This window comes from Ceratotherium simum, chromosome 20, assembly GCF_057802395.1.
Source record: "Ceratotherium simum simum isolate JZ-2026a chromosome 20, ASM5780239v1, whole genome shotgun sequence".
Classification (NCBI taxonomy): Eukaryota; Metazoa; Chordata; class Mammalia; order Perissodactyla; family Rhinocerotidae; genus Ceratotherium; species Ceratotherium simum.
The window spans coordinates 52546835-52557657 of NC_141919.1; the positions used below are offsets into that span (position 1 = coordinate 52546835).

At 46.2% G+C, this 10823-nt stretch overlaps 1 protein-coding gene across 3 annotated transcripts in view; it reads right to left on the reverse strand.

The window, feature by feature from the left end:
- SYK (spleen associated tyrosine kinase) overlaps nt 1-10011 on the reverse strand; it is a 91240-nt gene extending 81229 nt beyond the window's left edge. For 2 of the 3 annotated variants that reach the window (XM_087444772.1, XM_004428315.3), the window contains exon 1: nt 9839-10006. The gene's annotated coding sequence lies outside the window, so the exon portion shown is untranslated. Of the gene's footprint in view, nt 1-9838 lie in introns of all 3 variants that reach the window. The other variant, XM_087444773.1, reaches the window with a different exon arrangement.
- Between the last annotated feature and the right edge of the window lie 812 nt (nt 10012-10823).

The following is a 10823-nucleotide window of genomic DNA, read 5'->3' on the forward strand; positions in this document are numbered from 1 at the left end:
TCTTTATATTTTGGTCCACAAAGATTCTATATTTTTAAAAAGACCACATAGGATTCCAGTGCATAGATACACCATAATTCATTTAACAAGTCTCCCTCCTGATATGTATTTCTTTTTTCCTTTCTTTTGTTTTGCTATTACAAAATAAAATGTTGCAATGAGTTACCGTATGCATATACATTTCCCCACTTTTGTCAATTTACGTGTGTAATAAGTTCCTAAAAGGGAAATCGTTGAGTCAATGCACATGTGTTTAAATTTCAGAAGCTGTTGCCCAACAGCCCTGCCAGTGCCCACCTGTGGGAGTGTCCCCCTTCCCCACACCCCGTCCCCCAGCAAACCCGTAAATCGATGCTCAATTACAGACAGGCAGAGCATATCCTGCCCTTTTGATTCATTTGCATTTTTAACTGCCTGCTTATGTCCTTAACTGATCTTTCTATTGGACTGTGTTTATTTTTCTCATTGATTTGAAAGAACTCACTGCATATTAAGGCTATTGGTCCTTTCCCACAGGCTTTGAAAATAAATATATCTTACTGGGTTTTTCCTCACTTATTCACATATATTTTTCATTTGCACAGGGACTTCTTAAAATTTTAGGAAATCACACTCAGCACTCTTTCTATTATGGTTTCATATTTTCTATCATATTCAGAAAGGCCTTTTTCACTCCACAATTATTTAAAAACCCACCCGAGTTCTCTTTTAGTACTGGTATAATTTCACTGTTATAGTTTTATTCTTTGGTCAACCTGGAACTTATTTTGGTATAAAAAGCAAAGTTTTATTTTTCCCAAATTATCAGCCAGTTTTCTCAAGACCATTGATTAAGAAGCCATGTGCCCTCCTCTGGCTGCTGGGAGATGCCGTCTGTGCCTTGCACTGATTTTCCACTCAGCATTTGGGTCTGTTGCTCCCTCTCCATTGAAGCTTTGCCTTAAGATCTTGTAGACTTTGTCTCTTCTCATCATCTTTATTTTTCATTTTTTCTCTGGGTCTTCTCATATGTTTCTTTTTAAAAACTTTTCTGCCCAACTAAGGCGGAAGAAAAACTGTATCTTAAGCATCTTAAGTTGCTTAGTTCTGTTTGGTGCTTATGCACACGATGTTCCATCACCACCTGTGCACGATGCTCACCTCAGCTTAGACATCTCTCCATCAGGCTGCCCAGAGAGCTCCCTCGTGTTCCTGATGGCAGCACAGCACGTGCTATGAGGAGAGGTCAGACTTCACTTAACCGCCTGTTATGGGTGAGTTGTTGTGTCCCCCAAAATCATATGTTGGAGTGCTGACCCCCAAGACCTCAGAATGGGACTTTATTTGGAAATAGAGTCTTTGCAGAGGCAATTAAGTTAAAATGAGGTCATTAGGGTGGGCCCTAACCCCATATGACTTATAAAAGGGGAAACTGGGACACAGACACACAGAGGGAAGGCGACGTGAGGACACAGGGAGAAGACGCCATCACAAGCCAAAGAGAGAGAGTCCTCAGAAAAAACCAACCCTGCTGACACCTTGATCTGAACTTGCAGCCTCCAGAACCGTGAGAAAATACAAATGTGTCTTGTTTAAGCCTCCCAGTCTTTGGTACTTTGTTCCAGTGACTCTTGCAAACTACCACACCATTCCTCTATGAATGGTTACTGACATAGTTTCCAGAGTGTTTTTAGAGGAGATAAGCTAGAAGAAATATCTTGCACATATCTCTGCAGACATTGGTGGCTCCTTTGGGGAAATCGTACATGACTTTTCTGTCTTCTTTCTAGAAAGCATCCTTTCTCCGCAGTTGTCAAGCTGCCTTTCTTTGAACCTTTGAAATCCCCCTTTATCACAACTGTTTCCACAGTGGAATGGAACTGAGTTTGAAATTTTCCTTCTCCCCCTGCTCTATTCCAGCCCATCAGGACACCCTGTACTTCCCCTCCCAACTCTCGAGGCAGTAACACATGCAGAAAGAAGCAATTCTGCCCTGTGTGGGGACAGCCTCAGATGTGAAGGCCTGATGCGTAAACGATGGCTTGGTGCATCCTTTCAAACCAGCTTCCCACATGACTCTAGTTCACTGCAGATGGTGAATTTGGAAGTACGCTCAATCTGCGTTGAAAGGAGACGTGCAAAAGCATCAGATGTTCTCTTATTAACCTCCCATTGATTCAGATTTTTTTCCCAATTCCTATGGAATTAATTTTTCAACACCAAACCATTAAAGATAATAAGTTTTCTGTAACGACTGGTAAAAGAGTGAAATCGACACGTCACACTGAGCTCATGCCTCTGCCTTCTCAGGCTTCCTGGTGTCCATTGACGGGACTTTAAATCTTCTCATCACTAGGCCGACAGCAGATCCTTTTAAACTCCTTATCAGAGTAGCAGATGAGAATTCTGATCCTGGATTAGAAACACCTAGGTCTGAGGCTTCCAATCCCAGGACCATCACTCTGTGGTTGGACAAGTCAGCTCACCATTGTGGGCCTCACTGCTTCTCAGCGGGTTGAATTAGATGGTCCCTAAGATCCCTTCCGCCTTTAGCATCCTATGCATCCTTAAAATGCTTCTAAGAATTTTATGCTTTTGGACTGGTAATTTCCTAGTAATCAGTATTAAGCTGACAATGCAGCCCTCTCCTTAGCATACTTCCTGCCTCAGCTACAGGCTGGCCGGCCCAGCACCCAGGGCCACAGTGCAGACCAAAGAAGCCCCAAGCCTGCGACCCACCCTGCTCTAGTGAGCTCCTCTCCTTCCTCCTCGCTGTCACCTCCTTCACAGCTATGACCATCAGCTGATTGGTGTTGCTAAAAAAAATAAAGGAAGTGGTGGACTTCCGCTTCAAGCATATGCAGCCACTATAAATGCAGAGAAAGGAAAGAAAGAGCGTTAAAAAGAATAACATGGAATATAAATCCATAACCACGCTGGGGAGCAGCGTGGCATACCACCAGTGGACTGGAGACTATCGCTCTTCTGGAAAGCTGCATAGAAGATGGGCTCAAACTGAAGAGGGAAACCGCAGCCCAAGTGCAGGTGGCAGGGGCTGGCTGGGAAGGTGGGAGAAGCCCCAAGGGTGTGGTGCCTTGGAAATGACAGATCCTGGGTGGCATGGGGGAGGAACAGCCAGGCAGCCAAGCCTCTCCAACTCCTCAGCTGCCCACATCCCTAAGAGCAACAGCAGGCCCTCTGCAGAAAAGACATGCGTTCAGAGAGGCAGTGCAGGCCGTGTCCCCAAAGAACAGGGAGCCCCTGCACCTGACACACTGGTCAACTGGCTCATCCTGCATCTCACCCTCCTCCTATCTCATGGGGGACAGGGCCACACAACAAATGCATCTTGAAAGACTAACTCTTAGGACACTTGAAAAAAAAGACCTGCACACCTCCCAGAAATACCAGCACATCAGGAAAGCCATCCCATGCAGGAAGGCACCAAATGAGCAAACAGATGAGCCGATGCCAAAGGAGACAGAGGTCCCGGAGCAAGTAAGAGAATGTCCACACTGGGACCAGTAATAAAAACGCAGGAGCCTAATGGGTCATTACAAAATAAAGAATTTACTACATTCCTTGGAAATTAACCATCTGCTTGCTAAAATCTAAAAGACTCAATAGACGGACTGAATAACAGGATGGATAGGGCTGAATATCTTCTTTGAGATAAAGATTAACCTGACACTTTCATGACACACAGTGCAAAGGGTAAAAGAGGGAAAGAATGACAGAAAAAGTGCATTACTGCAGCTGTGTTTATAATATTAAAGATTAGGGGAATAATCCCAAATGTCTATCAATAAACGATCATATTTTCCACTCTGTAGAATAAAATGCAATGATCACTGATAAGAAGAGCTCCCACAACCCTGGCATGTTGTGGATTAAAAAAAGAAAGTTGCAGAATGTTATCAGTATTAGGAAGACATACACACACGCCCATATGCCAACACTGTACCTTCTGAAAATACACACACATACACACTTGTGAATGTGGAGTATGAAAGACGGGAAGAAAACACACCAAACTGCCCTCCCACAGTGAAGGGGGTGTCAAGGAGGGTTTCGATGTTGCCTGGCCTGTCTGAATTCTTCACTAATGGATATGTACCTGTGCATCAGTTATGCACTTGAACACTTTCAAAAAGAAAATGATAGAAAGTTCTCCACCTTGGAGGTCAGAGAAACTAACTTTAGAAATGGTCCTTAGTCATCCCTGGCCCATTTGGGAGTGCTGTCATTAGCCTCCATCCAAGATGGCGGGGGCGGATTCCCAGGGGCCCCCACCTGGGAGAGGCTGTGACGGTTACGTCAGTTCTAACCACAGGCCAGGTACCGCACTGCACTCGTGGTCGTGGTCTCCATTGTGCATAACAATGAACACCCCATGATTGCTCCAGTGACAAAGACTAAAAGAGTAGCTTAAAAACACAGGGTGGGATTTGAACCCAATGGGACCTCAGCCCCCTACTCTCAACACTGTCAATAAAAATATTCAGTAAATATGACTTTGAGGCATTATAGCAATCAAATGATTCAAATAGTCTGAGCATTTAAGACGAAAAGAACCACAGCATTCTGCCTCCACCCAAGCCAAGCCTAAGGATCTTGTAAAGAGCAGCAGGAGGTCACCTGGCGGACTCAGGAGCCCCAGTCCCCAAGAAGCTCCAAGAATTAATGCATCCCATGGCCACGGAGGTGTGAGAACGCACTAACATGCCCTCTCTGTGAACATCACGGGCACGGCGGTCCTGAGGAAACCCACAACCATCATCCAGCTTACTCACCTTATTCCGTCTGTCCAGCATTTCTCACCTTGAGCAAGGTGAGAGCAAGGAAAGCCTCCCTGGGAACACCATTTAAAATCGCACAGCCTCTGCTTCAGAAATCAAGGGAATCCAGGCCTGCGGTCTGATTAAAGGCCTGGGACTCCTCATTCCCGGGAAGACACACATTCCCATCAATCAGATAATAAAATGTCAGTGTCAGAGCAAATACAGAGGGGACACTGAGATAGATTAAAATGTAGATGCCAACTGCTAAACGAGAGTTAAAAATAATCTTTCACTAAGCATGACACAGAATATGTCCTGATGGAAGAAATTATAAAAGTCCTATGCTACAAAAAATAATAAATGTAGAAACAAATAAATAACATAGAAATAAAAAGCTTGGAGGTGAGGTTTCAATGATCACGACAATGGATGTACAAGGTATATGAGTGTTGAGAAGAGATGTTAAGACCCCAGAAGATGTACTTTGTCAGCCAACTCCCTAAAGCACACTTCAGTTATTAATACGTGTGTAGTCGGACTGAAGAGAAACTGTCAGACCGCAGCAAGAAGATGGAGGTTTCCAGAAAAAAAGAGAGAAAAATGAAACTGATAGATCGCTTGGTATATTGACTCAGTGGGGTTTGAGTCAAGGGAGGTTTTAGCTATTAAGAGAGTCAGAGAGTCAGGAGACAATCATAATAGGCAGAAGGCCACCTGAACAAACACAGAAACAAGAGTTTACCCCAGGAAAAGCAACGGGGTACAAGGAAGAAGAGGGAACTGTAATATCCGCCTTGCTGCAGAAGCAAATGTGATCACAGCAGAGGAGACACCAAAAGGCATCTTAACCCCAAATATAGAAGGGTCACCCTGAGTGTGGGAGGCTAGGACTGCCAAGTGCTCCTCTCTCAGAGTAGGAAGTCGGCAGACGCTGTCTAAAACTGATACAGCAAAAAAAAAAAAAAAAAAAAAAAAAAAACAAGCAAATGAGCATATTATCAGGAAGTAAGGAGGAGAATTCTAGAAGAAATAGCTAAAAAAATTTAAAAAGATTGCTTTTAGGGAGCAGTACTAGAGGACAGGAAGTATTGTTATAAAGTAAAATTAAATAAAAAGACAAATTAACTTTGGTTGCACCAAACATTTCCATGACAATTCAACCAAAATGGATAGATTTAATAAATTGTCAGGATGACCAGGACAGAATGCTGATTCATCAACTAAGACAGACAGATGGCGAGAGAAAGGACACGGTCACACGTTGGACATTCCAAGGCTCCTTGTAGCCATGTGGAATATAACGAAACAAACCAACATACAAATGTGGCTTTTCCTAACACACTGCCCTAGGCCCTCCTCCATCCTTCTGCACTCTCCCACTGACCGCATCTAGGCCCGGCCTGTACTTACCCCGACACCAGCCCCGGACTCTGCTTGTGGATCCTGCTGTCTGCTCAGCCTCCGCTCAGATCAAGGCATCTCACATTCAGCATGGATGCCCAGCACTCTCCCACATCCGTGCTCCCCTCCAGTGCTCCAGTACAGCAGTGAGGGGTGCTGCCACCAGCTTCAGGAGCCAGGACCCCAGTGGCAGAGCTAGGTACCCCCAGGACAGAGGATGCTACCCACCAGATACAATTCATCATGACAGCTTCCAGTACACCCCCCTCAGTAATCAAGGTACGGCAGATATTCTAAATCATCCTCACCTTCCTCCTCCCACCATCAGACTTTGGCAGCCTTCAAAAATAAACACGTGGTTTCCCAGAAATAAAAGAATCAAGAGTCGATTCACTAAACTTACTGTAATAAACTAAATATTCTTCTTTCTACTGGTAACTTTGGCCGTGGCTAAATTTGACTGTACTTAAGATTCCAATTCAACCGCCTTCCAAGATTCATAGGGCAAGCTTTACACAATTCTTTTTTTGTGTGTGTGAGGAAGATCAGCCCTGAGCTAACATCCATGCCAATCCTCCTCTTTTTGCTGAGGAAGACCGGCTCTGAGCTAACATCTATTGCCAATCCTCCTCCTTTTTTCCCCCAAAGCCCCAGTAGATAGTTGTATGTCATAGCTGCACATCCTTCTAGTTGCTGTATGTGGGACGCGGCCTCAGCATGGCCGGAGAAGCGGTGCGGCGGTGCCCGCCCGGGATCCGAACCCGGGCCGCCAGTTGTGGGGCGCGCGCACTTAACCACTAAGCCACGGGGCGGCCCCATACAGAATTCTTAAAGCCAAAAAAATTTCAAATTGACGCAAGCTAACATTTTGTCAGACACAATTATAAGCTAATAGAAAGCTTCTCTGCTATTATATCAAAATGAAGAAATGAACTCTTCCTTTAAAGTCCAATCAGCCTAGTTTTTTCTTATCTTCCCCCAATTGCTCAGTAAAAAAACAAAAAACAAACACCTCCTTTTCCAAGTGAAAAAGAAGTAACTTGTTCAAATCCAAAGTAGAAGAGTGAGATGACCAGACGTAATTTAAAAGTCAGTCAGTTTAACTCCAATCTCTCTTTAAGACTCTGCCTTTTGATTTCAATTGCTTCAAAAGAATTAAAAAAATTCTCCCCAAAGGCCAAAATTCCTAATTTTTTTCTCCACTCATTTACAGCTAACCCAATCCAGAAGTGGAGGAAAATGTTAAAACTTGCAAACGGGGAGAGAAGAGGTGAGTTTGCGGATAATTGAAATAATCTATACAGTGAAAGTTGAGGAAGCAAAAATGAGCTCAGATTATAAAAGAGCCCGCCATCCCTCAGGCACAGTTGACAGACAGAGCCACCGCAGGGCTCTGAAACAGTACTTCTCCCAAGGACACACGGCAGCTGTAAGGGGGGACGAGACCCCCTGTGAGTACGGTTCCTGTTTGAAAGCACCTCCATAAGGATGAGACATCCATCCTCACTCGGAGGATCTCCATGTGGGCCACTATCATTGAAAAGTCAGGAAGGTCTCGCCATTTCAGGGCTCCTGAAAAGGCGGCAACTGCTCATCTAATCCCTGGACAGTGTGACTTTCTGGCAACAGAAATGCAACTCGCTTTCAAAAGCAAACGTCAGCTCGATGGGATCTAATAGGCTCAGTCCCTGGGCCCTAACTCCAAAAAGCTCTGAAAAACAGGGTTTGGGGGTAAGTTTTAGGGAAGCTCATTTAGTGACCACACTTGCCCTAGGCTGACACGCAGCTATTTGTAGGCTGTCTTTATTCCCCTTAGCGAGACTACTCACACGGTCAGCGCAGAAACACTAATGGGTGAGACGGCGGGGTGCTGCTGAGACCGCGCTGAAGACGGATGGCGCACATGGTGTCAGGACGCATGCGCACCTCTCTGCATTCTGAGAAACGTCCTTCTCAACGCTGAAATTTAGATTCTAAATTTGAATCCTAAAGTCTGAAAAATCCCGAATTCCAAAACATATCTTAGCACAAGGATTTTGGATAATGGTCATGGACATGCTATGTGCTGCATAAGTGGTATCCTACTAAGAAGTCTTTGGTTTAAAAACGGAGAAATCAGACCTACACTTGGAATATTAAATATGAGCCTAGAGAAGGCTATGGTGAGTTATTTCTGAAATGCAAATCTAGCAAAATGATCTTTCTGCCAATTTCATCCTTCAGGAAAGGTAAAGACCTAAAGTATACACTTCATTTTTATCCCAGCTTAAAACATTAAAAACATTCTAGTTGTTAAGACTATTCATAAAATCTTAATATCGAAGCACTCCAAATACAGAGAATAATACAAATCAATTTCTATTTTACTGCAAAATTTCTCTAAATACATCAAATGTATAGATAGAACAAAATGATTTGATAAAATAATTTCAACCGAGATTTCTTACTTAAAACATCTAATACTTTACAAGTATTAAAACCTTTTAGCTCAAATACAAATATATCCATGCACCATCTGGGCTTTTGGGGGGTGGGGGCACATCGATAAATTTAACTGCATTTAATTAAAATGCTGCCCGTGTAATAACAATAAATTTGTTCTTACTAAAACAAAGAAATCAGATACTAGAATCAATTCCATTTCTTCCAGAAATTCTCAGTCACCACATAATTAATTTTTTTTAATGTGAAGATTCAGATGTGGGACATCTCCAGCTCTTTAAACTACACGCTGAAATGCTTCGGGGATTTAAGAAAAAGAATGACTCCTCCAGTGAACAGTGTTACTAGGTGCAATGGAACCTTTGGCGAGTCAGGCAAACTCATGAAAATAATTTGCAACACCGTTTCCAACATAAAAAGACTCAAACTCTAACTTCTCCAATGATTGTCTTTCTCGTTCCAGAACATTCAAACGACCAAAAAAATGAATAGCATTTGTACGATTATTTAGGTGGGTTTCAGGTTTTGGAGCCATATTGCTAAAAAAATATTTAACTCAAATTTTCATTTTACTACATGAAGCTTTCCTGCTCTCCGAGCCACTCACTGGGTAATTAAGTTACTTTACCATGAAAATGCGCCGAAAAAAGAGGAATCATGGTAAATTTTAGTAGTGGTTCAGAGAGTTGCACGTTTTTATGCAACTGCTCTTTCTTTCTGTAGGAAAAGAAATGTATATAAAAACCTTTGCAGGCATACGAACATTTCTACATTGAGTCACATCGCTAAATACAGTGGAGTTTTCCAGTGGATTTATGTAAAGCACGGCCAAACGAAAATGTGCTCTTTCGGGGACGAGTTTCTTGCGCCCGCGGATCCCCGCTCGCGTTTCCCGGGACCCGCCGCTTCCGCACTGGGCGCGCTCGCCGGGCTCCCGCAGTCCCGGCCCGCACAGTCCCCGGGCCAGGCCCAGCCCCCGCGCCCCGCGCCGGAGCCGAACCCCGAGAGGCACTAGGCTTAGGAGAAAAGCTGGCACAGCCTATCATTTTATCCGAATGATCTCATCAAAATTTCCCTGATTTCAGAGGCCGAAGGCCCTGAGCGTACCTGCCCCGCGTGCTGGGCGCACAGAAACCCGCCCGGGAGGAGCACCGCCGCCTCCTCCCTCGCCGCCCGCCCCAGCCCAAAGGTCCTCCGGGTTCTCACGGGCGGAGGGAGCGCGCGGCCACCCCTACCTGTGCCAGGTGTGGCGAGGGCGGGGCGCGGGACTCCGGGGTCGGCGGGCTGTGCGTCCGTGGGGACAGCTCGGGGCGCAGCGCCGGGCCGTCCGCTCCTCTTCGCTCTCTCGCCGCCGGAGTCGCCTCAGCCGCCCAGCGCGCGGCGCTTCCTCATTTTGGGCAACTTCCTTAACGCGCCCGGGCAGGCCCCGCACTTCCTCCCGGCCGCCGCGCCCCGCCGCCCCGGGCCCGCCCCGCCGCCGTGCGCCCCAGCGCCCAGATGGCCCCAGCGCCCCCAGCGGCCCCAGCGCCCTGTGCGCCCCCAATGCCCCAGCGCCCCGTGCGCCCCGGGCAGGGCAGCGGCGGCCGGAGCGCGCGGGGACCCGGTCCGTGGGGTGGGCCTGGGAAGCCGGAGGCGCGAGTGCAGAGGGGAGAGGAGCTGGTGGGCGCTCCGATTTCCTCCCAGGTGCAGAAGGCTGGTCCTGTACAAGGAAGGGGCCCTGTCAACAACAGGAACCTCTCGCCACCTCGCCTGCAGCCTGATCCTTCTAAGGACCGACAGCCACTCAGGGGCACGCCCATTTCGCTGTGCAGTTGCCCAGGAACAGAATCCTGTTCACTGTGCTGTGTATTCCCAGTCACCAACCCAAGACGCTCCTGCCGGCCGGTGACCAGGAGGCCCCAGGAATCCGCCAGGTGGCCTCTCCCTTAGGTGAACGGCAGACTTCACGGGGCACGTCAGGGCGGGCCCAGCAATGTCTGAGGCGGCCGTGTTCTGAGGGCTTTCATTGTTACAAGGCTCTTGACAGTGAGTTTAACGTGCTTCCTTCTACCCACAACCGGTTCTGACGTCTGGGGCTCATAAATGAAGTTTAATCCTTTTCTGTAGTCCTTAAAATGGTTTAAAAACACCTACCTGCTTCCCTTCCCGCTTTTTTCTGTTGGACAGCTCTGTTGCAAAATGTTCCCATAAAACAGCTTCCAGACCCTCACATTCTTGGTA